Source organism: Saccopteryx bilineata, chromosome 9 (assembly GCF_036850765.1).
Source record: "Saccopteryx bilineata isolate mSacBil1 chromosome 9, mSacBil1_pri_phased_curated, whole genome shotgun sequence".
Classification (NCBI taxonomy): domain Eukaryota; kingdom Metazoa; phylum Chordata; class Mammalia; order Chiroptera; family Emballonuridae; genus Saccopteryx; species Saccopteryx bilineata.
In genome coordinates this window covers 33,895,728-33,918,907 of record NC_089498.1, presented here as the reverse complement: position 1 = coordinate 33,918,907, position 23,180 = coordinate 33,895,728, and the positions used below count along the sequence as shown (strand labels likewise).

The 23,180-nt window shown below is 45.0% G+C and overlaps 1 protein-coding gene across 1 annotated transcript in view; it reads left to right on the top strand.

The window, feature by feature from the left end:
* The first annotated feature begins 18,682 nt into the window (after window positions 1–18,682).
* COTL1 (coactosin like F-actin binding protein 1) overlaps window positions 18,683–23,180 on the top strand; it is a 53,283-nt gene continuing 48,785 nt past the window's right edge. The window contains exon 1 of the mRNA XM_066242439.1: window positions 18,683–18,782. The gene's annotated coding sequence lies outside the window, so the exon portion shown is untranslated. The remainder of the gene's footprint in view (window positions 18,783–23,180) is intronic.

Below are 23,180 nucleotides of genomic sequence, written 5' to 3'. Positions count from 1 at the left end.
CAATGAGGAAGGAGAGGGGGAGGGGTGGAGAAGCAGATGGGCGCTTCTCCTGTGTGCCCTGGCCGGGAATCAAACCCGGGACCCCTGCACGCCAGTCCGATGCTCTACCACTGAGCCAACCGGCCAGGGCCCATTGATTGATTCTTCTATGTACCTTGACCGGGCACTCCAGCTGAGCCAGTGACCCCTTGCCCAAGTCAGCGACCTTGGGCTCAAGCTAGTGACCTTGGGATCATTTTGATGTTTCCTACGCTCAACCTGGCAACTGTGGGGTTTCACACCTGGGACATTAGTGTCCCAGATTGGCACTATCTACTGTGCCAACCACTGGTCAAGCTGAGCTGTGTTTGAAAGGATAAGTGGGAAATCAGCAGGCAGATGAGAAAGGAAAGGGGATCTCAGGCAGAGGGAACAGAGTGTGCAAAGGCCTGGAGGGGTGAAGCAGCAGCTTGGGTCCAGGAAGAGCTCAGGCTGGCTGGTACATGGGTGCTGCAGGGAGCAGTGGGAAATGAGGTCAACAAGGGAGATCATGGCTTCCATGAGGACAGAAACCCATCAGCACTGAGCTAGGTATCTGGTACAGGGCAGCTTTATTTTAATTAATTGATTGATTAATTAATTTCAAACCCACCCCAGGGTAGCTTTTTTAAAAATTCCGCAAGTGCATCATGAACTTTGGGATGGTGAGGTTCACTCTAATATTTTGTCACATTCAATATGCCCCTTTTAACTAGAACCTGCAATTCACAAGCTGTCTAGGTGACGCCCAGATCCTACCCTCTGTGAATATAGGCACTTCCTACCCTAAAATGCCTGAAAGTTTCCAGTCAGTGGTGGGATTCAGGCGGTTCGCACCGGTTCGGCACAACCGATACCTAATATTTTGTTGAGTTCAGCGAACCGGTTGTTACAATGGCACTTGTAATCAGGGTTCTCTCTAAGGTGGGCACCTGGGCAGCCACCCAATGTGGAAATCACAAATTTACATTCCTCACTCTATTTTAACATTTTTCTGCGCAACAGCGTATTCTAAGCACCCGTAGTAGCGTTCATTCTGTCCATAGGTGAAAAAAATTTGTCAGAACACGCTTCTAACATTTATTTATTCATTTCATAAAACTCACTATATCTTTGATGAAATACTGCATTTTAATTTCCTCACGTTTGTTACTTCAGTAAACAAACATCTAATGTAAAGAGAAAAAGTGCCAAACAACTGGGGGGTGACAAGCTAGTCATTTGTTTCAGCTTTGTGTTATACCCAAAATTCCCCTGAGATATTATGAGTATTATTTAATATTTTAAAACTCTTTCTTATAACATAATCTAGTTTTGTGTACCTCTTTTATCATTCTTCTTCTTTTTTTTTTTAAGTGAGAGGTGGGGAGGCAGAGACAGACTCCCACATGCGCCCAGACTAGGATCCACCAGGCAAGCCCCTACCAGGCAATGCTCTGCCCTGCTTGGCCGCAGTTCTGTTGCTTGGCAACTGAACTATTTTAGCGCCTGAGACCAAGGCCATGGAGACATCCTCAATGCCCGAGGCCAACTTTGCTCGAACCATTTGAGCCATGGCTGCACGAAGGGAAGAGAGAGAGAGAGATGAGAGGGGTGGAGAAGCAGATGGTTGCTTCTCCCGTGTGTCGTGACTGGGAATTGAACTTGGGGCTTCCATACACTGGGCTGATGCTCTACTGTTGAGCCAACCGGCCAGGGACTCTTATTGTTTTTATTTAAGTATTAAAAGCCTGAAATAATAAACTCCACTTTGGTATATCATTTTTTATAAACTTTAAACATTCATTAGGGCAGAGAACTGGTTGTTAAATTACTTGAATCGCCTGACCAGGCGGTGGCGCAGTGGATAGAGCATCGGACTGGGATGTGGAGGATCCAGGTTCGAGACCCCGAGGTTGCCAGCTTGAGCGCGGGCTCATCTGCTTTAAGCAGAAAGCTCACCAGCTTGAACCCAAGGTCACTGGCTCCAGCAAGGGGTTGCTCGGTCTGCTGAAGGCCCGCGGTCAAGGCACATATGAGAAAGCAATCAATGAACAACTAAGGTGTTGCAGCGTGCAATGAAAAACTGATGATTGATGCTTCTCATCTCTCTCCATTCCTGTCTGTCTGTCCCTGTCTATCCCTCTCTCTGACTCACTCTCTGTCTCTGTAAAAAAAAAAAAAAAAAAAAAATAATAATAATAAAAATTACTTGAATCCAACCAACCACTGTTTCCAGCCCCTCCTGCTGAGGGCAGCCTGCAGCCAAGGGCTGACCAATGTCAGGGTATCAAGTCCGGCTCCCTTGCCTCAGCGTAGAGGGGACAATTTTGTGGCTCTAGTCACACTTCAGAGCTCCTTCTGGGATTAAACTAAGATCACCCTTAGCCAGGCTTTCTCCGGCCCTGTCTGGCTTCCTCAGCTCCTTATAAGTTTCTCTGGAGAGCTCTCCTCAGTAAACCACTGCCAGAGAATCTGGGTCTCGGGGCCTGCTTTTCAGACACCTGACCTGGGACACCACAGAGGAACAAGGGAATAAAGGGGCAGGGCTATGGAGACAAATCTTGTTTTTGTCTTTTCTATAAAGCAATAACCCCGTCCCTATCATCCTTTCCACCTTCCCCTCCCACACACACACACACCCCTTGCCTGGCTTCCTTCAGACACAGACCCTGACACTAGGATTCGAGTTCAATTAATTTGGAAAGTGCAGGAAATACTGACTTGGAGGAGGAAGACAGCAAAGAGAAGGGGTCCTAACACCACTGATGAAGTCAGCCACTTCTAAGGGTGGCTGGACCTTTATATACAGGAAACTGGGAAATAGTGAAAAACATACCCCTTAGAACCTTCTGGTAGGGTACATATACATCCTTTCTGGCTGACAACTGCTCACAGGGTTAATCAGCTCACCCTTCCTGCCCTCTGGGCTAGTAGGCAAAGCATGTTCTGTGAATCTAGGATAAAGCCCTCAACCCAGAGCTGGAGAAGCAAGTCCCGAGGAATATGGATAGTACACCAACAACATCTACTGCACCTTCTTTTAGGGACCTTTTCCTCCCCAAAGTCCTTTCCAAAAGCTTCTGTTGAAGCTGCCAATCTGAGAACCCCACACACCCCGCCCACAAGCATGTGCACATGACCTATGTCTAGCCAATCATAGTAGCTGATTCCTTGGCTACAGTGATTAGCTCAGGGGTAGACGTTATTCAAGAAGGGCCAATCAGAATTATTCCCTGGGATTTTTATACAGTTGCTGGGAGAGAGAAGTTCTCTCTTTTCTCTAAGATCACCCTTAGCCAGGCTTTCTCCGGCAGCCCTGTCTGGCTTCCTCATAACTGTGTAAGAGGTGAGCTCAAAGTTCTTTGCATGGAAGTAGCTCATCTGCAATAGAAGTGATTGTGGCCAGAAGGAACACAAACAGAACTGAGAGATGAGAGAGACTGAGGGAAAAGATGACAGTGATGATATTGAACCTGTGGTCCCATTGTACCTCTACTGTACAAAACATGTGTCAGTAAATTCCCCATCTTTTTCCCCCCAAACTGTTGGCTTAAGCTGGTGTGATTTCTCTTTTTCTCACTTGTAACAAGTGAGTCCTAACTAATGCAGATTCTATTCATATTTTAATCCCTCAGACTCAGAAGTGGCAGCATTTCAGGGATGAATACATATTTGTTGACCAATCTTGCTTGGATTTTGAGTCTGAGTACTGAAGGCCAGGCCATTCCCATGCTGTTGGTTCCCAGAAGGCCAAGCTCAACTGGAAAGCTTCGTGTTTTTCTTTTCCAAGTTACATAATACATATGATTCCAGGAAGTAGGAATGCAGGATGGGGGTGTGAAACAGGGAATCAGAGGTTGCCTGGCCAGGGATATACTAAGTTGTCCTATTCTGGGGTGACTGTGTGGTAGATTCTGTGGGACCTCCTGGGAAGCCCAAGAAATTCATCTCAAATGTCCACCCAGAAGATGAAAGAGGACACATTTGTTTATTATTTCTTGCACTCCCACCGGTCAACAGTAGCCCGTGGGAGTCAACCGCACTGCCAAGTTCTGGGTTGTGCATGCGCGAGTCCCTAGAAGACTCTGTGGTACTTCATGCCACAGTGTCTGAGAAGTGCAGGGACTGAAGGTGAAATGTACATGGTTCTGGCTGGGAGTCCCCATAATTTTGCTTTTGCACAAAATAGTGAGGCCTGTGCAGAATTGTTGATGGTGTAGAAACAGGAGTGGAAGATGGGGAGATGGGATGAAGGGCGTGCACTTCACCAAGTGATCATTTCTCATCTGATAGATTGAAGCCCATCGTTAACCTTTACCAGGACTTTCTCTAATCAGGATGAGAACTGGGGAGTTGTCTCTGCCACCCCTTGTTGAACCTCAGTCTCTTGCAAAGTCCCTTTTCTGCTCTAGGTATCACCTTCTGGAATTTAAGAGGATTGGCAGGCCTGAGTCTGCCTACCAGTTCCCTGCCTCTGCCTACTCCTTCTGACCGCCTTGGTGGGTTGGCACCAATACTGCCCTTACTGGCATGTCCTCCGCATACTTCTACCAGTTCCTCTTGGGTCAGTCTCAGAGAACTCTTAACATTGCAAAGGAAAATTGAATTCTTATCAATTATACCACCTAGCCTGACCAGGCAGTGGGGCAGTGAATAGAGCATTGGACTGGGATGTGGAGGACCCAGGTTTGAGACCCTGAGGTTGCCAGCTTGAGCGTGGGCTCATCTGCTTCGAGCAAGGCTCACCAGCTTGAGCCCAAGGTCGCTGGCTTGAGCAAGGGGTTACTCCGTCTGCTGTAGCACCCTGGTCAAGGCACATATGAGAAATCAGTGAACAACTAAGGAACCGCAATGAAGAATTGATGTTTCTCATCTCTCTCCCTTCCTGTCTGTCTGTCCCTATCTGTCCCTCTCACTGACTCTCTCTGTCTCTGCCACAAAATAAATAAAGTTGGTCTTTATTAAAAAAAAATTATACCACCTATTGGCAAGCAGGGTGGGCAGGTTATTCCCTATTTACTCGCTTCCCAGATCCATTATTTACCTGCTCTGTGTCCTGGAAGTCTGACTTTGGTGGATGGCGTCATCCGAGGTCCCTCCCTTAAGATTGCCTATTAGGTCCAGACAGGAGATTGGAGGGTGGGAGGAGAGAGGTTGGGGGCATTTCTTCCCCTGAACACTGCCTGCTTTGGGCTGAGGTTCTGACTGTGGCTGCTTCCTTCCATGGACACACCTCCTGCCCGGAGATCCTGTTAAAAAGAAATTATTCTGACACTTGTTAAGGATTCAAGACAGGTTTTATTCATGACTATTGCAATAAGGGAGAGAATCTGAGCTCACCTCTGAATATAGCAGAGACAACTGGGCTAGTGGATGGAAAATCACTAAGAAGAGACATTAAGGGTAGGGAGATCCTTGCTAAACTGACTCATTAGGATTCTTGCTAAAGATAGGCCAAGGATAGCAAGGCTGGGGGGATTCTCTCTAAATGTACTTAGCATGATTCTTTGCTAACTTTGGGCTCAGCAGGCCAAGGACAGAATGGAGCCAAGAAGGAAACCTCATCTAGAAGAGGGCCGAGTAGAGCCAGACTAAAGTTTAGTTAAGAAGGAGTCTTTGCAATCTTTCCTCCATGGCTCCAGTCACACTCTTTCCTGCCTCCTAGTCTTTAGGCCTAAGGTGGTGACAGCTCTGTTCTTGCTAGCCCCTGGGTGGCCCAGTAGGTCTTGTTGGGTCTTCTAACTTGGTTCTCTAAACAGTCTGTTACTTAAATTCTTGTAAGAATACCATCTGATGTGGCTCCTGTTTGCTCACAGCACTCTGGCTCCTTTACAATAGGGAAATTGGCCTTTCCATCCATTTAGCTGTCATTTTCCAAAATGGCTTTTAGTTGTATTATTTCTACCTCATACTGTCAACACGGAAAACCTGAACTTCTGGTCCAAGAGAAAGATAAATCTGAACCCACAACATTACATATAGGAAGCACCTGAGGGTCTATAATCAGGGGCCCTGGGTTTGAGACCTGACTCTACTATTACTTGCCATGCATGTGTCAGTGGACAAATGGCTGAACCTATCTTTCCATCAATAAAATAGTCACAGTAACACTGACCCTGCCAACCAATGTGCAGCAAGCACTGTGCCTAGCATTGTGTAGTCAAGGAAGGAATATTTATTGAATAAAAGAATGAATGGGTGAAAAAGAAAAAAAAAAATGAACGGATGACTGAACAAAATGAGATAATGCAAAAAAGTCACCTCTATCTCTAATGTCCAATCAGATTGTAATTTTTAAGCACTTTTTTTTTTTTGCATTTTTTTTTTTTGAAGTTGGAAACGGGGAGGCAGTCAGACAGACTCCTGTATGCGCCCAACTGGGATCCACCCGGCATGCCCACCAGGGAGTGATGATCTGCCCATCCGGGGCATTGCTCTGTTGCGACCAGAGCCATTCTAGTACCTGAGGCAGAGGCCATAGAGCCATCCTCAGCACCCAGGCAAACTTTGCTCCCATGGAGCCTCGGCTGCGGGAGGGGAAGAGAGAGACAGAGAGGAAAGAGAGGAGGAGGGGTGGAGAAGCAGATGGGCGCTTCTTCTGTGTGCCCTGGCTGGGAATTGAACCCAGGACTCCCGCACGCCAGGCTGACGCTCTACCACTGAGCCAACCGGCCAGGGCCTAAGCACATTTTGTAAGATGCTCTCTTGACCAACTTCCACTTTATGGACTCACTATGTTAACAGACATGTTCCATTTCTTCTGTGAAACACACCAGCATGCTGAACTTTCACCTCTTCCCTGATCACTCTGGCCTACATGCTTATCTGGAATCAGTTGTGTTTGCTCCCAAACTTGTTGATGACATTGTGCTTATCATTGTCATTAATTGATTTAATTAAGTGTCACAGAAATTGTGGGAACATGAGGATAAAAAGGAATATTAACTCTATGAAAATTAAGATGGCGCTCAGGAAGACTTGGAATGAGTAAATAAGGAAATTGAAATTAAATTCGCTGTGGAAGACTAGGTGGAAGGGACTTGTGAGCCACATAGGTTAGCAGAATTGTTCTCCAGCATCTTTCTATAATCAGGAGCTCTGGCTTTGTCCAGATTGAAAGCATCTTTCAGTTCTCCAGCCAATGTGAAAAAGAGAAAATGGGACATTGTAGCAGGAAGGTTATAGATGTGGTCTATGCAAGAAGAAAGACACAAGGCCTATTTCAGCCAGTCCGTGCCCATAGAATGTAGGGTGTGGATGAATTTAAGGTAATTTTCTGTGATAATTGACTTGTTAGATTCACAGTTAGCTAATTGACCAAAGTCCTGATTTTATAGGATAGGAAAGCTTCCTCAGCCCTGGCCAGTTAGCTCAGTTAGTTAGAGTATCATCCCAATATGCCAAGGTTGTGAGCACATAGAAGAATCAACCAATGAGTCTGACCAGTGGTGGCACAGTGGATTGAGTATCGACCTGGGATGCTGAGGACACCGGTTTGAAACCCCAAGGTCACCGACTTGAGCGCAGGATCACCAGCTTGAGCATAGGGTCGCCAGCTTGAGCAACATGATCCCAAGGTCACTGGCTTGAGCCCAAAGTTTGCTGGCTTAAAGCCCAAGGTTGCTGGCTTGAGCCCTACATCACTGGCTTGAAGCCCAAGGTTGCTGGCTTGGGCCCAAGGTCACTGGCTTGAGCAAGGAGTCACTGGCTCAGCTGGAGCACCCCCTACCCCTGGTCAAGGCACATATGAGAAGAAATCAGTAAACAACTAAAGTGAAGCAACTATGAGTTGATGCTTATCTCTCTCTTCCCCACCTTCCTCTCCTCTTTTTTTCTCTCTCTAAAACAAGAAAATCAATAGATAAATGCATAAATAAGTAGAACAACCAATTGATACCTTTCTTTCTCTCCCCTTCCTCTCTCTCTAAAAATCAATAAAAATTTTTTAAAAATTAAAGAAAGTGCCCTCATCTTTCTGAGGTTCTCATCTCTTCTTTCTTTTCTACTCTTTCAGTTTCTCTCTTCCTTTGCTATATTTCTCCTTCTGTTTTCTCTATTAAATGTTCAAATATGAAACTGATTTTTAAACTTATTTAATTTTTAATTTATTACATTTATTGAAATAAATGGAGTATTCTCTGTTAACTAACTTAAACAATATTTCTTTATCCACTGCATCCTGCTGTCATAGGTCCCTTAAAGCCAAAGAGATGCTTACTTTAACAAATACTGCAGACAATTCTGTCTTCTTTTTTTTTAAGGTTTTTCTTTTTATTTTATTTATTCATTTTAGAGAAGGGGGAGGAGGGGAGAAGCAGGAAGCATCAACTCCCGTATGTGCCTTGACTGGGCAAGCCTAGGGTTTTGAACCGGCGACCTCAGTGTTCCAGGTCGACGCTTTATCCACTGCGCCATCACAGGTCAGGCCAATTCTGTCTTCTTATTTGTATAGTGTCCATATTAAGTTCTTCCACTCTATGGACCTATAATAGTTTCTCTTCTCTTGCATGAAATAAGTGTCTCAGAAAAAATCTTATATAAACCTGAATGTATATTTTATTATTAATTTTAATGGGGTGACATTGGTAAATCAGGGTACATATGTTCAGAGAAAACATCTCCAGATTATTTTGACATTTGATTATGTTGTATACCTCACCCAAAGTCAAATTGCCTTCCATAACCTTCTATCTGGTTTTCTTTGTGCCCCCCCCCCCGTTACCATCACATTCTTGTCCCTGTCTCTGAGTCTCATTTTTATGTCCCACCTATGTATGGAATCATATAGTTCTTAGTTTTTTCTGATTTACTTATTTCACTCTGTATAATGTTATCAAGGTCCATCCATGTTATTGTAAATGATCCGATGTCATCATTTCTTATGGCTGAGCAGTATTCCATAGTATATATGTACCAAAGCTTTTTAATCCACTCATTCAGTGACGGACACTTGGGCTGTTTCCAGGTCTTTGCTATTGTGAACAATGCTGCCATAAACATGGGGGTGCATTTCTCCTTCTGGAACAGTGCTATGGTGTTCTTAGGGTATATTCCTAAAAGTGGGATAGCTGGGTCAAAAGGCAGTTCAATTTTTAATTTTTTGAGGAATCTCCATACTGTTTTCCACAGTGGCTGCACCAGTCTGCATTCCCACCAGCAGTGCAGGAGGGTTCCCTTTTCTCCACATCCTCGCCAGCACTTATTCTGTGTTGTTTTGTTGATAAGCACCATTCTGACTGGTATGAGGTGATATCTCATTGTGGTTTTAATTTGCATTTCTCTAATGATTAGTGATGTTGAGCATTTTTTCATATGCCTATTGGCCATCTGTATGTCCTCTTTGGAGAAGTGTCTATTCATTACTTTTGCCCATTTTCTGATTGGATTGTTTGTCTTTCTGGTGTTGAGTTTTACAAGTTCTTTATAAATTTTGGTTATTAACCCCTTATCAGATGTATTGTCAAATATGTTCTCCCATTGTGTAGTTTGTCTTTTGATTCTGTTCTTATTGTCTTTAGCTGTGCAAAAGCTTTTTAGTTTGATATAGTCCCATTTGTTTATCCTGTCTTTTATTTCACTTGCTCGTGGAGATAAATCAGTAAATATCGTATATATTGCTGCGGGAGATGTCAAAGAGTTTACTGCCTATGGTTTCTTCTAAGATGCTTATGGTTTCATGACTTACATTTAAGCCTTTTATCCATTTTGAGCTGAATATTTTAAATGTTCTAGGGGAAATGCCTGTTTAAAGGACTTCTGTGGTAGATATTTGGGGGGGAGGTTGTTTACAGTAAAACCAAGAACCAAGATTTTTATATATTGTGCTTGCTTAAAGTCAGGCAGATCTACACATTCCTGTCTATGAGGAGTTTACAGCCTGTTAAAGGGAAATAAGGCAGAGATTTTTTACAAAGCCAGTTGAAAAGGTTAGCAGACGATCCAAGATCCTCTGTGTTACTGAAACTTCTTTGACACACCAAAAGTAGAAACCAGTTCAGAATAGCAACAGTCACTAGATCAAGAATTAACTCTCGCCTGACCAGGCAGTGGCGCAGTGGATAGAGCGTCAGGCTGGGACGCAGAGGACCCAGGTTCGAGACCCCGAGGTTGCCAGCTTGAGCGCGGGCTCATCTGGTTTGAGCAAAGCTCACCAGCTTGGACCCAAGGTCGCTGGCTTGAGCAAGGGGTTACTTGGTCTGCTGAAGGCCCACGGTCAAAGCACATATGAGAAAGCAATCAATGAACAACTAAGGTGTCGCAACAAAAAACTGATGATTGATGCTTTTCATCTCTCTCCGTTCCTGTCTATCTGTCCCTATCTATCCCTCTCTCTGACTCTGTCTCTGTAAAAAAAACAAAAAAAAAACAAAAAAAAACAAAAAAAGAATTAACTCTCATGACTCCTTTGCTGTGACAGGGAACTCACTACCTCACAGAGGAACCCATTTCCTGTCCATCAAAAGAACTTCTTTCTTTTGACTCCAACTCTGCCTTCCTGTCACTGGTTTTGATCTGCTTTCATGGGGTTCCCATAAGAGACTATTATGGGCTGCAAGAGAGAGCCGCTTCCAAATGGAGAGGCAGTTCTTTTGTTGTTCCTGAAGTTTCTCTCCTGCAGGATAACAATGCATCTGTGGCTTGTTATCCCCTCCCAGACCTGAGCACTGCCCTGGATTGGCCGAGGTCCAGCTTTAATTTAAGCATGACCACCAGTCACATCAGAATACATTCTCAAAGTGTGGTTTGACCAGCTCACTATAGAGCTTTTCTTATTTCTTCTCTAAGTTTTGAGTATTAGTACTGCTCTGGAGCCTGCTAGATCTTCTCCCTCTTGCTCTCCTTTACTCTGAATCACTGTGGGGATGGGTGGAGTGAGGGGAGGGCCTCCCTTGCAGGCTGCCTGGTCAGTGGCTTCCTGTCACTGGGTTTAGCCAAAGGGAGACACACAGGTGAGAGATTGGAAGTGGGAGGGAAGAAAAGGCTGGGGTACATCTACCCCTCTGTGAGAAAATTGCCAGCAGCATCCACATCTCCTCTGTGCTCCAGCTTCCTCTGGGTAACCCCAGTCTCGGGACTCTGGTATCCCCCTCCTCTCTCTGTGCAGCCCGGAATTGGTCGCCAGTCTCTCCTGTGGCTAACTTCTGGGTCCTTCACTAACCTGCTTGGCTTCTCAGTTTGCTTCTCCCTGGTGCTGCCAATATCTTGCATTCAATTCTTCCTGTTTAAATACTTGACTACTGTAACTACATATACATAGATATGTATATATTTAAAATATTTATATATATATTTTATATTATATTTATTTATTATATTTATATATAATAAATTTACATTATATATATATATATTTCTTTTAGTGAGAGGAGGGGAGATAGAGAGACAGGCTCCCTCCTGCATGTGCCTCGACTGGGATCCACCCAGCAACCCTCGTCTGGGGCTCATGCTCTGCCCATCTGGGGCCATACTTGTAACCGAGCTATTTTTAAGTTCCTGAGGCAAAGGCTCCACAGAGCCATTCTCAGCACCTGGGGCCAATGAGCTCAAACCAATTGAACCATGGCTGGGGGAGGAGGAGGAGAGAGAAAGAGAGCAAGAAGGAGAAGGGGAAGGGGAGGGGTGGACAAGCAGATGGTCGCATCTCCTGTGTGCCCTGACCAGGAATCGAACCTGGGACATCCACATGCCAGGCTGACACTCTACCACTGAGCCAACTGGCCAGGCCCACACTTTCATAATTTTTGTTTTCCGATGGACACTAATGCAGTGTGCTATCTCTAGTAATGCAGTTTAAGATTGCATATAGAGCCTGACCAGGTGGTGGTGCAGTGGTTAGAGCGTCGGACTGGGTTGCAGAGGACCCAGGTTTGAGACCCCGAGGTTGCCAGCTTGAGCGCGGGCTCATCTGGTTTGAGCAAAAATTCACCAGCTTGGACCCAAGGTCGCTGGCTCAAGCAAGGGGTTACTCGGTCTGCTGAAGGCCTATGATCAAGGCACATATGAGAAAGCAATCAATGAACAACTAAGGTGTCGCAGTGCACAACAAAAAACTAATGATTGATGCTTCTCATCTCTCCGGTCCTGTCTGTCTGTCCCTGTCTATCCCTCACTCTGACTCTCTCTCTGTCTCTGTAAAAAAAAAAAAAAAAAAAAAAAAAAGATTGCATATAGATCTGCGGGACTGGCACTGAAATACTGGCAGCTGTTATATCCTTCTACATTCATTTCCTACATGTGCTCTCACCATCGTTGCTATTTCATGGAAGAGGAAACTGAGGCTCAGGATAGCTCTGGCAGAGCCAGGATTTGGGGAAGCTGCTGTCCAAATCTGTCACCATGAGACCACATTGCCCTGGTCAGCGACTTGGAACCACACTCACGGCAGCTAACACTCCAGGTTCCATTAGTCCTTCCAGTGCTTTTCAGCTGAATTTCTGGAACCCAAGCGGAGTTCTCTCTGAGACTCCTAATTCCTGAGACAGATCATTCAGGAGCCCTGTCTTACATCCCCTCAGTCGGTGGCTCAGCATCTTCATTTTTCAAACATTCCTGGGAACCTCTTTGCAGAGATTTGACGATCAGTGAGTTCTGCGCGATGCTATAAATATCATTTTCTATAAATATCCGCTTCGTGTAAGGCACCTGCTTCAGAGTGACAACCACCTTGCTGAGAACAGCAAGTTTCAGGGTTATGTTTTATTCCCATCTCTAATTACAGCTGAGGAGGGATTTCTGTCTTTTTTCTCTTACATTTGTAGCCCCAAGGAAAATGTGGAAACCAGGACACTGACCTTAACGTTTCTGTAACGTTTTTGCAATGAAAGAAATGAAGCCTAGGTAAAAATGATGGTCTTAAAGAGCCAGCACTGATTTTTCCAGTTGTCTCAGAGCTCAGGTAGCTGAGCTATCTGGGTCAAATATCATGGTCTCCACACTGCTACTTGGTGAGGAGGCTCAGATCCCTGACTCAGGCTGCCTGGGTTTAGAGACTACCTCAGTTTATGTAAAGGGTTTAGTGACAGTCTCTCCTAGGGCTGATGTGAGACTTACCTGAGATAGTCATGGTAAATAATGGACAAAACATGGTGCCCAGCACACAGAACACAATCCACAGGAAGATGTTACTAATACTGCATAATCTATTTACTGTAGAATGTATATGACACAAATTACTATTACAAATAATACATAATATTATCATGCTTCCATATATATTATGTAACTTGCCCACCTGATCAGACGGTGGGGCTTACAACAGGCAATGCTACGAGGGAGCTCAGGTGCTCACACACACGTCTCTGGCCATTGTTCACTTCCTGGGTCAATAGTATATAGATTTGAACATTTACTTGTGGACTTCTTCCCCCTCCCCACTTGCTGACCCCTCTCTTTTCCCCTGGCTAATATTCTAGGGGTGGTCTTAGCTTGTGGGAGGCTGATTATCCCCCCTTTCCTGATGCCTCTTTTCTCTTTCTTTCTTTCTCACTCTTTTTTTTTTTAAGATTTTACTTATTGATTTTAGAGAGAGAGAAAGGTGGGGGGAGGGGCGGGAAGCATCAACTCATAGTAGTTGCTTTCTGTGAACACCTTGACCAGGCAAGCCCGGTGTTTTGAATTGGTGATCTCAGCATTCCAGGTCGATACTTTACCCCCTGCGCCACCACAAGTCAGGCATACTGTCTCTTTTCTTTCTGGAAAGTTCACTCAGTCTACTTGTTAGGTTTCTTTTACTTTAAGTGCTAGTGACCCTTGGGACTATGTCATAGACTTCTTCTTCTACCTAAGCATTCTCCCTTGGTCATATCAAACACCTCTGGCCTAGTCATCACCCGCAGACCATGGCTTCCAGATCTGCATCTCCGACCAAAGTCTCTGTCCTGCGGCTCTGCTGGACAGCTCCACTCGGATGTCCCACAGGCAGCTCAAATGCCACCTGTCCCAAACTGGACTCATCTCTTCTACCCTCAGTCGCTCAGGCCCCAAATCCAGGAGGCTTCCTTCACTCTTTTTAAAAATGTCATTAAGCCCTGGCCGGTTGGCTCAGCGGTAGAGCGTCAGCCTGGCGTGCGGGAGACCCGGGATCGATTCCCGGCCAGGGCACATAGGAGAAGCACCCATTTGCTTCTCCACCCACGCCCCCCCCCCTTCCTCTCTGTCTCTCTCTTCCCCTCCCGCAGCCGAGGCTCCATTGGAGCAAAGATGGCCCGGGCGCTGGGGATGGCTCCTTGGCCTCTGCCCCAGACGCTAGAGTGGCTCTGGTCGCGGCAGAGCGACGCCCCGTTGGGGCAGAACATCGCCCCCTGGTGGGCAGAGCGTCGCCCCTAGTGGGCGTGCCGGGTGAATCCCGGTCGGGCGCATGCGGGAGTCTGTCTGACTGTCTCTCCCCGTTTCCAGCTTCAGAAAAATACAAAAAAAAAAAAAAAGTCATTAAACATTTTTTTAAATGTACATTTCAGTGATTTTTCATATTTATACAAACTTGTGTAACCATCATCACTACCTTATTCCAGATCATTTTATCAATCTCCAAAAGAAACTCCGTACTCATTATCAGTTACTCTACGTTCCCCTCCTACAGCTCCTGACAACCACTAACCTACTTTCTGTTTCTATGGATTTGCTTATCTGAACTTTTCATGTACCTGTAAATGGAATCCTATACTATGTGGTCTTCTGCAACTGGCTTCTTTTACTTAACACGGTGTTTTCATGGTTTAGGAATATTGTAGGAGAGCCATTCCTTTTTATGGCTGAATAATATAATATTCCATTTTATGGATAGACTATGTTTTGTTTATCCATCACCAGCTGAAGGACATTTAAGTTTTCACCTTTGGTTATTATGAACAATACTACTATGAACATTCAAGTATAAGTTTTTGTGTAGATGTATGTTTTCATTTCTTCCATAAAATTGGAATTACTGAGTCATATGATAATCCTACATTTATAATGAGGAACTGCTGAACTGTTTTCCAAAGCGGATACACCATATTACATTATCACCAGCAGCCTATGAGGGTTCCAATTTTTCCACATCTTCACCATTTGTTATTGCCTGTCTTTTTAATTTTAGCTATCTTGCGGGTATGAAGTGATATCTCATTGTGGGGTGGCTTGCATTTCCCTAACAGCTAGTCTTTTTTTTTTTTTTTTCTTTTTTTTCTTTCATTTTTCTGAAGCTGGAAACAGGGAGAGACAGTCAGACAAACTCCCGCATGCGCCCGACCGGGATCCACCCGGCACGCCCACCAGGGGGCGATGCTCTGCCCATCCTGGGTGTCGCCATGTTGCGACCAGAGCCACTCTAGCACCTGGGGCAGAGGCCAAGGAGCCATGCCCAGCGCCTGGGCCATCTTTGCTCCAATGGAGCCTTGGCTGCGGGAGGGGAAGAGAGAGACAGAGAGGAAAGCGCGGCGGAGGGGTGGAGAAGCAAATGGGCGCTTCTCCTATGTGCCCTGGCCGGGAATCGAACCCGGGTCCTCCGCACGCTAGGCCGACGCTCTACCACTGAGCCAACCGGCCAGGGCCCCTAACAGCTAGTCTTGTTGAGCATCTTTCCACAAGCTTATTGGCCACTAGTATATCTTCTTTGGAGAAATGTCTTATTTAACTCCTTTGCATATTTTTTAATTGGGTTATTTGTCTTTTTGTTGTTGAGTGTAAGAGTTTTGAAAATATATTATTGGTGCTAGATCTTTATTAGATATATGATTTTTAAATATTTTTCCCATTTTGTGTGCGGTCTTGTTGATATCTTGATGGTGGCCTTTAAATCATAAAATGTTCCATTTTGTTGAAGTCCCATTTACCGATATTTTTTCCTTTGTCACTTCTGCTTTTTGCATTATATCTAAGAATTTTCCAAGGTTATAGAGATTCAAGCCTGGTTTCTTCTAAGAATAGCTTTTACCTTAATGTCTGTGATCTATTTTGAGTTAATTTTTGTATACGGTATGAGCTAGGGGTCCAACTTCATTCTTTTTCATGTGCTATGTTATTGTTCCAGCACCATTTGTTGAAAGGATTATTCTTTTTCCATCAAATTATCTTGGCACCCTTGTCAAAAATCAATTAACCCTAAATGTAAGGGCATATCTATGGATTCTCAGTTGCATTCCATTTATCTATATGTCTATCTTAATGTGAACGTCACCTTCCTTGACTCATCTCTCTCCCTCAATCCACATATACCTGTATCTGTAAGGAACTGGTGCTGTGGTTAAAGACAGGCGTGTAACTGTGAGTGAGAAGGACACTGTTCTTGCTCTTATGGACCTGACATTGTTCTGAAAGTGGATAGGCAATATAGGAGCAAAGAGACAAATGAAAAAGATGGCTTCAGACAGTGAGGAGTGCTATGGAAAACAAACAAACAAACAAACAAAGATTATGTGCCTGACCAGGTGGTGGCTCAGTGGATAGAGCGTCAGGCTGGGATGCGGAAGACCCAGGTTTGAGACCCCGAGTTCACAAGCTTGAGCGAGGGCTCATCTGGTTTGAGCAAAAGCTCACCAGCTTGAGCCCAAGGTCACTGGCTCGAGCAAGGGGTTACTCAGTCTGCTGAAGGCCCGCGGTCAAGGCACGTAAGAGAAAGCAATCAATGAACAATTAAGGTGTTGCAATGTGCAAACGAAAAACTAATGATTGATGCTTCTCATCTCTCCGTTCCTGTCTGTCTGTCCCTGTCTATCCCTCTCTCTGACTCCCTCTCTGTCTCTGTAAAAAAAAAAAAAAAGTGACAGAGAGTGACCATTGGAGGTTACAGAGATGGTTACTACCATTACTTTTCCTCTAATATTGTTTAAGTCCATTTGAATTGAGTGTTCTGCTTCTGTTAACAACATATAGTATCCACACCAAAGTAACTGCTTGTCTCCTCACTAGGCTTTAAGCCCCAGGAGGGCAAGCAAAGTGTCTGTCTATTTCAAGTTTGCAAGCAGGCAAGCTCTTATATGCGACTTTTATTGCCCAAGTTTAAGAAACAAGAGATCTCAAAAAAAGATCCAGATTGTTTGCATTTCTTAGACTATTGGAAGGCTTGGCACTTTCATGCTAAGATTCCTGCATGGCAACTGGGGCAGAGCTGAAATCCAGCAGGGCTTTTAGATGTCAGTTCTAAAGAAGAAACTGACATCCAGAGAGGGGCAGACCAGAGAGGATCACCCTCTAGGGAAAAATTTTTTCTTACAGGATGCATCTTGGCTCATTTGTAATGCATGTCTGCCCTCTACAGGCAAGTGAGTTTGTAAACCCCATGGACACATAATAGGCCCAGAGCCAGAAATGAATGAATGAATGTATAAATTTATGCTACTCCCCTGATCCTCAACACAGTCCATAGCACATAGTGTCAAATATTTTTATTTCTTTTCTAAAGAAATAAATTGATTTGATCGCTTTTTATATTGCATGAACCTCAATTTAAGCAAATATTTACATAGAATTTCTTTCTGATGTGCAGCTTATTTTTCTGCCATAACTAGGCAAGTTGACTTCAGGGTGCTCAAAATCAGGTGGTTTTTTTTGTTTTGTTTAATTAATTAATTTATTTTTTACAGAGATAGTGAGTCAGAGAGAGGGATAGACAGGGACAGACAGACAGGAACGGAGAGAGATGAGAAGCATCAGTCATTAGGTTTTTTTTTTTTTTTGTATTTTTCTGAAGCTGGAAACGGGGAGAGACAGTCAGACAGACTCCCGCATGCGCCTGACCGGGATCCACCCGGCACGCCCACCAGGAGCGATGCTCTGCCCACCAGGGGGCGATGCTCTGCCCCTCCGGGGCGTCGCTCTGCCGCGACCAGAGCCACTCTAGCGCCTGGGGCAGAGGCCAAGGAGCCATCCCCAGCGCCCGGGCCATCTTTGCTCCAATGGAGCCTTGGCTGCGGGAGGGGAAGAGAGAGACAGAGAGGAAGGGGGGGGCGGGGGTGGAGAAGCAGATGGGCGCTTCTCCTATGTGCCCTGGCCGGGAATTGAACCCCGGGTCCCCCGCACGCCAGGCTGACGCTCTACTGCTGAGCCAACCGGCCAGGGCTAGTCATTAGTTTTTCATTGCGCATTGCAACACCTTAGTTGTTCATTGATTGCTTTCTCATATGTGCCCTGACCACGGGCCTTCAGCAGACCCCTGTTGGACCCAGCCACCTTAGCTTCAAGCTTGTAGGCTTTTTTGCTCAAACCAGATGAGCCTGCACTCAAGCTGGTGATCTCGGGGTCTCGAACCTGGGTCCTCTGCATCCCAGTTCGAAGCTCCATCCACTACGCCACCGCCTGGTCAGGCTCAGGGTTTTCTTAAAGCCAAAAGCCAATCCTTTACATTTTTCTTTTATTAAGTGAGAGGTGGGGAGGCATGTGCCCAAATAGGGATCCACCTGGTAAACCCTCAGGCGATGCTCTACCTATCTGGGCCAATGCGTGGTAACCAACGTATTTTAGTGCCTGAGAGGAGGCCATGGAGCCATCCTCAGTACCCAGGGCCAACTGTGCTCCAACCATTCAAGCCATAGCTGCAGAAGGGGAAGGGGGAGAGAGAGATGGGGGGGAGGGAAGGGGGAGATGCAGATGGTCTCTTCTCCTATGTGCCTGATGGGAAATGGAACCCGGGACTTCCACACACAGGGTGGACGCTCAACAGCTGAGCCAACTGGCCAGGGCCTAACCCTTTACATTTTTAATCCAGCAGAGGGCGACAGCAACAACAAATAGGAGAACAGCAGTTGCAGGTGCAATACATTCAAGTTCTTCCCCCAGTAATGCTGAACCTTGGAGTCAAATTCAGGGTGAGCCCACTTTTTTGTTTGTTTGTTTTTTATTTATTTATTGGTGGTTTTTTTTTTACAGAGACAGAGAGAGAGTCAGAGAGAGGGATAGATAGCGATAGACAGACAGGAACAGAGAGAGATGAGAAGCATCAATCATCAGTTTTTCACTGCGATACCTTAGTTATTCATTGATTGATTTCTCATATGTGCCTTGACCATGGGCCTTCAGCAGACCAAGTAACCCCTTGCTCAAGCCAGTGACCTTGGGTCCAAGCTGGTGAGCTTTGCTCAAACCAGATGAGCTCACGCTTAAGCTGGCAACCTCAGGGTCTCGAACCTGGGTCTTCCACATCCCAGTCCAACGCTCTATCCACTGTGCCACCGCCTGGTCAGGCTGTTTGTTTGTTATTTAATATTTTCAGTAGTTAATGCATTTGTATGTTCAAAAATAAAATAGTGGCCCTGGCCGGTTGGCTCAGTGGTAGAGCATCAACCTGGCGTGCAGGAGTCCTGGGTTCGATTCCCGGCCAGGGCACACAGGAGAGGCGCCCATCTGCTTCTCCACCCCTCCCCCTCTCCTTCTTCTCTGTCTCTCTCTTCCCCTCCCGCAGCCAAGGCTCCATTGGAGCAAAGTTGGCCCGGGCGCTGAGGATGGCTCCACGGCCTCTGCCTCAGGCGCTAGTATGGCTCTGGTTGCAATGGAGCAACGCCCCAGATGGACAGAGCATCGCCCCCTGGTGGGCATGCTGGGTGGATCCCGGTCAGGTGCATGCAGGAGTCGGACTGCCTCCCCGTTTCCAACTTCAGAAAAATACAAATAAATAAATAAATAAATAATAAATAAAATAGTATGTGGTGAAAACTCCCTCACCCCTTATTCCCCGTTCCTGGCTTCCCACCTAACCTCCCCCACAGGTACAACTGTTTTTTTTTCTCATGTGTGCTTCTCCAAAGGTCTTTATGCACATACAAACAAATATAAATATCTATTTACACCTTCCTCCACTTAATTTAAAAGGTAGTGACAACAAAAGGTGTTCTGAATCTCCTGTCCTGTACTTTGCTTTCCTTTGTTCATGATGTATCCTGTGGAACGTTTCATATCAGTTCATAGAGAAGTTTCTCTCTCTCTCCTCCATCATTATCTCTCTTACAGCTCTATAGTTCTCCATGGCACACTTGTATTGTTTTCTCTTTATCCAGCTGCCTACTGATGGGCATCCAGGGTTTCCTAATCTTCTGCTACTAGAAATAAAGCTCAGTGAATAATATTAAGTATGTTTTGTACACACATGAATGTATCTCTAGCACTGGCTGTCAGCCCCAACTGCACATGAGAATCACCTAGGGAGTCTTTAAAAATCCCAACACCCAGGCCACACTTCAGATCAATGACTTGAGAATCTCTAAGAGTGGGACCAGGGCTTCTTGGAGATTCCAGTGTCCAGCCAGGGATGGGCATCAGTGACCCTTTTGGGGAAATTGATTGGCCAAGAGCACAGAGATTGGTAAATGTGCCAGATTTTGCCAAACAATTTTCAGAGGGGGTTGTGCCAAACTGCATTCCCACCTGCTATGTATAAGAAAGAGGGCCGGTTCTTCAATGTCTAACCAACAAAGCAGGCTCATCAAACTTTGATTTTTTGCCAACCTGCTAATTTTTTTTTAAGAGTTCTCGGTCCTGCTTTAATTTCTTTTATTAAAGTGTTGGTCAAATAAGTTTGTAAATATGATATATAGGTTTGCTCGCTTATAGTTTGCATTGGGTGTGGGGGACAGGCTGTAAGTAGGCAGGGTTGTTATACCCTAAGGCTTAATTTTAAGATTAAGCCTTTCCCACCCTAAGTGACTTTGTATCAGAGACTTCCTTGTTTGTATATTTTGATTTCTACACTATAAAATGGGGCAGACTGGGAGCTTGCTCTCTCTCAATTCCTGAGATTAGCATTAGAGAAGAGAGCAGAGAAAGGAGAGCAGAGAAAGGCCATGTAGAGAAGAGGAGAAGCAGCCAAGATGGCAGAGTGCTGAAGGAGAAGCCAGTTTGTGCAAAGTTTGTGCAGGGAGAAGGAGTTGGTAAACAGAGGTGAATAAGGCTGGTGAGGTAGATACCTTTGATTCTAGGAAACTCGGATAAGTCAGTGGCTTTGGGAACCCTGAATGGAAAGAAAAGTGTTTTCCCACTGTGTGTATTTCTTGCCCGCTGGGTGCAAGCTAGGATTAAAGGTAATGGCCCACCAGTTCTTGGCTCCGTTGTTTCATTACTGTCTGTCGGAATCAAATGCGAACCTGCACAGGCCAGGCGGCTGTGATGGTGGCTGTGGCTACTGGCTTTACATAGAGGTTATTAGGGGTTAATATTGATCATCTTTTCATATGTTGAAGGGGCATTTGATCTGTCCGGTTATACCCTGTGCCCATTTTGTTTTCTTTTTCTTTAAGTTGGCTTTTCCGTTTGTCAGCAAGACTAATTCTTAGTGACTTGAGTTGCAAATACTTTTCATTGTTTTCTCTTTTGTTTTTACACTTTACACATGAGGTACTATTTTATTTCCCTTGAAAAAGACTTTAATATTTGAATGTATCTATCTTCTGTTATGACCCTTGAGTTTTGATCATGGTTAGAAAGATTGCCCATTCCATACTTATAAAGTAAACCTACCATGTTTTCTTCTGGAATTTTTGGAGTTTCCATTTATTTACATTTAAATCGTTGGTCTTTTTGGAATTTACCCTATCAATGGTGTGATGTACAGATTCATTTTTGGTTTTCTTTTCAGTGGCCAATTGTCCTATTACCTTTATCAGGGAGCAAGGTAGGAACTGCTCTGGTCTACATCAGATTGGAACTTTTTTGTTTTTGTCTTTTTATTTATAGTGTGGAGGGTCAGAAAGAGTACTCACAAGATATGCTTCTGTATTATGCAGATTGGTTTGTGTATTTTTTTTTTTGACAGAGACAGAGAGAGAGAGTCAGAGAGGGACAGACAGGCAGGAATGGAGAGAGATGAGAAGCGACACCTTAGTTGTTCATTGATTGCTTTCTCATATGTGCCTTGACCGTGGGCTTTCAGCAGACCAAGTAACCCCTTGCTCAAGCCAGCGACCTTGGGTCCAAGCTGGTGAGCTTTGCTCAAACCAGATGAGCCTGCACTCAAGCTGGAGACCTCGGGGTCTCAAACCTGGGTCCTCCGCATCCCAGTCCGTCGCTCTATCCACTGTGCCACCGCCGGTCAGGCTATGCAGATTGTTTTTAAAGGCAATGCTAGCCTCAGGCTCAAGAAAAACTTCTGTACCTCCCTTAACTACCTAAAAGAACTTGTACTAAAGGCCTTGACCATAATAAGCCATTATCAGAGATGACCTCTTTTGACCCATGGATAGGGCAGGACAAACTTCTACTTGCCAAGCATCTGCTCTTCTTATCATCCTGCAATAACCCTTTGAAGGCTCCAAGGCACCTTGCCTCATCCCTAGCTCAGAATGACTGATATACCCATGTTACCTTTCTGCCTCTGAACTTCTTGTGCATGTAGGGTCTGACTCTCTCATGTATGCTGGATTACCATGTGTATGGCCAGTAGCCACGGCCACCATCACAGCCACCTGGCCCATGCAGGTTCGCATTTGATTCGGACAGACAGTAATGAAACAACGGAGCCAAGAACTGGTGGGCCATTACCTTTAATCCTAGCTTGCACCCGGCAGGCAAGAAATACACACAGTGGGAAAACACTTCCCTTTCCATTCAGGGCTCCCAAAGCCACTGACTTATCCGAGTTTCCTAGAATCAAAGGTATCTACCTCACCAGCCTTATTCACCTCTGTTCCCCATCTCCTTCTCCCTGCACAAACTTTGCACAAACTGGCTTCTCTTTCAGCACTCCGCCATCTTGGCTGCTTCTCCTCTTCTCCACGTGGGCTTTCTCTGCTCTCCTCCAGCATGGGCTCCTCTGCCCCATTTTATAGTATAGAAATCAAAACCTTTAATCCAATATACAAACAAGGAAGACTCTGATACAAAGCCACTTATCTGAGGCATAAATGGGATTCCGCATAAGAGTGTACCACCCCCTATCCTGCAACAGTCAAGGGCGTGGGAAAAAGCTTAGTCTTAAAACTAAACCTTAGGCTATAAGGACCCTGCCTGCTTATAGCCTGTCCCTCATATCCAATGCAAACTATAAGCGAACAAACATATATATCATATTTACAAACTTATTTGACCAATACCATGCATATATATATATTAAATTTGATTATTTTCTCTTGTTAAACTGTCTTATGTCTATTTGATTATTAGAACAGCCACAAATAGTGACACCCACTCCTACTTTCCTGGAAATGTGGTCCCATCCACCCATTGATTACTGATTGACTTTTTGGTTTGTTTGCCACTGAGAATTTTATTTTTAATTA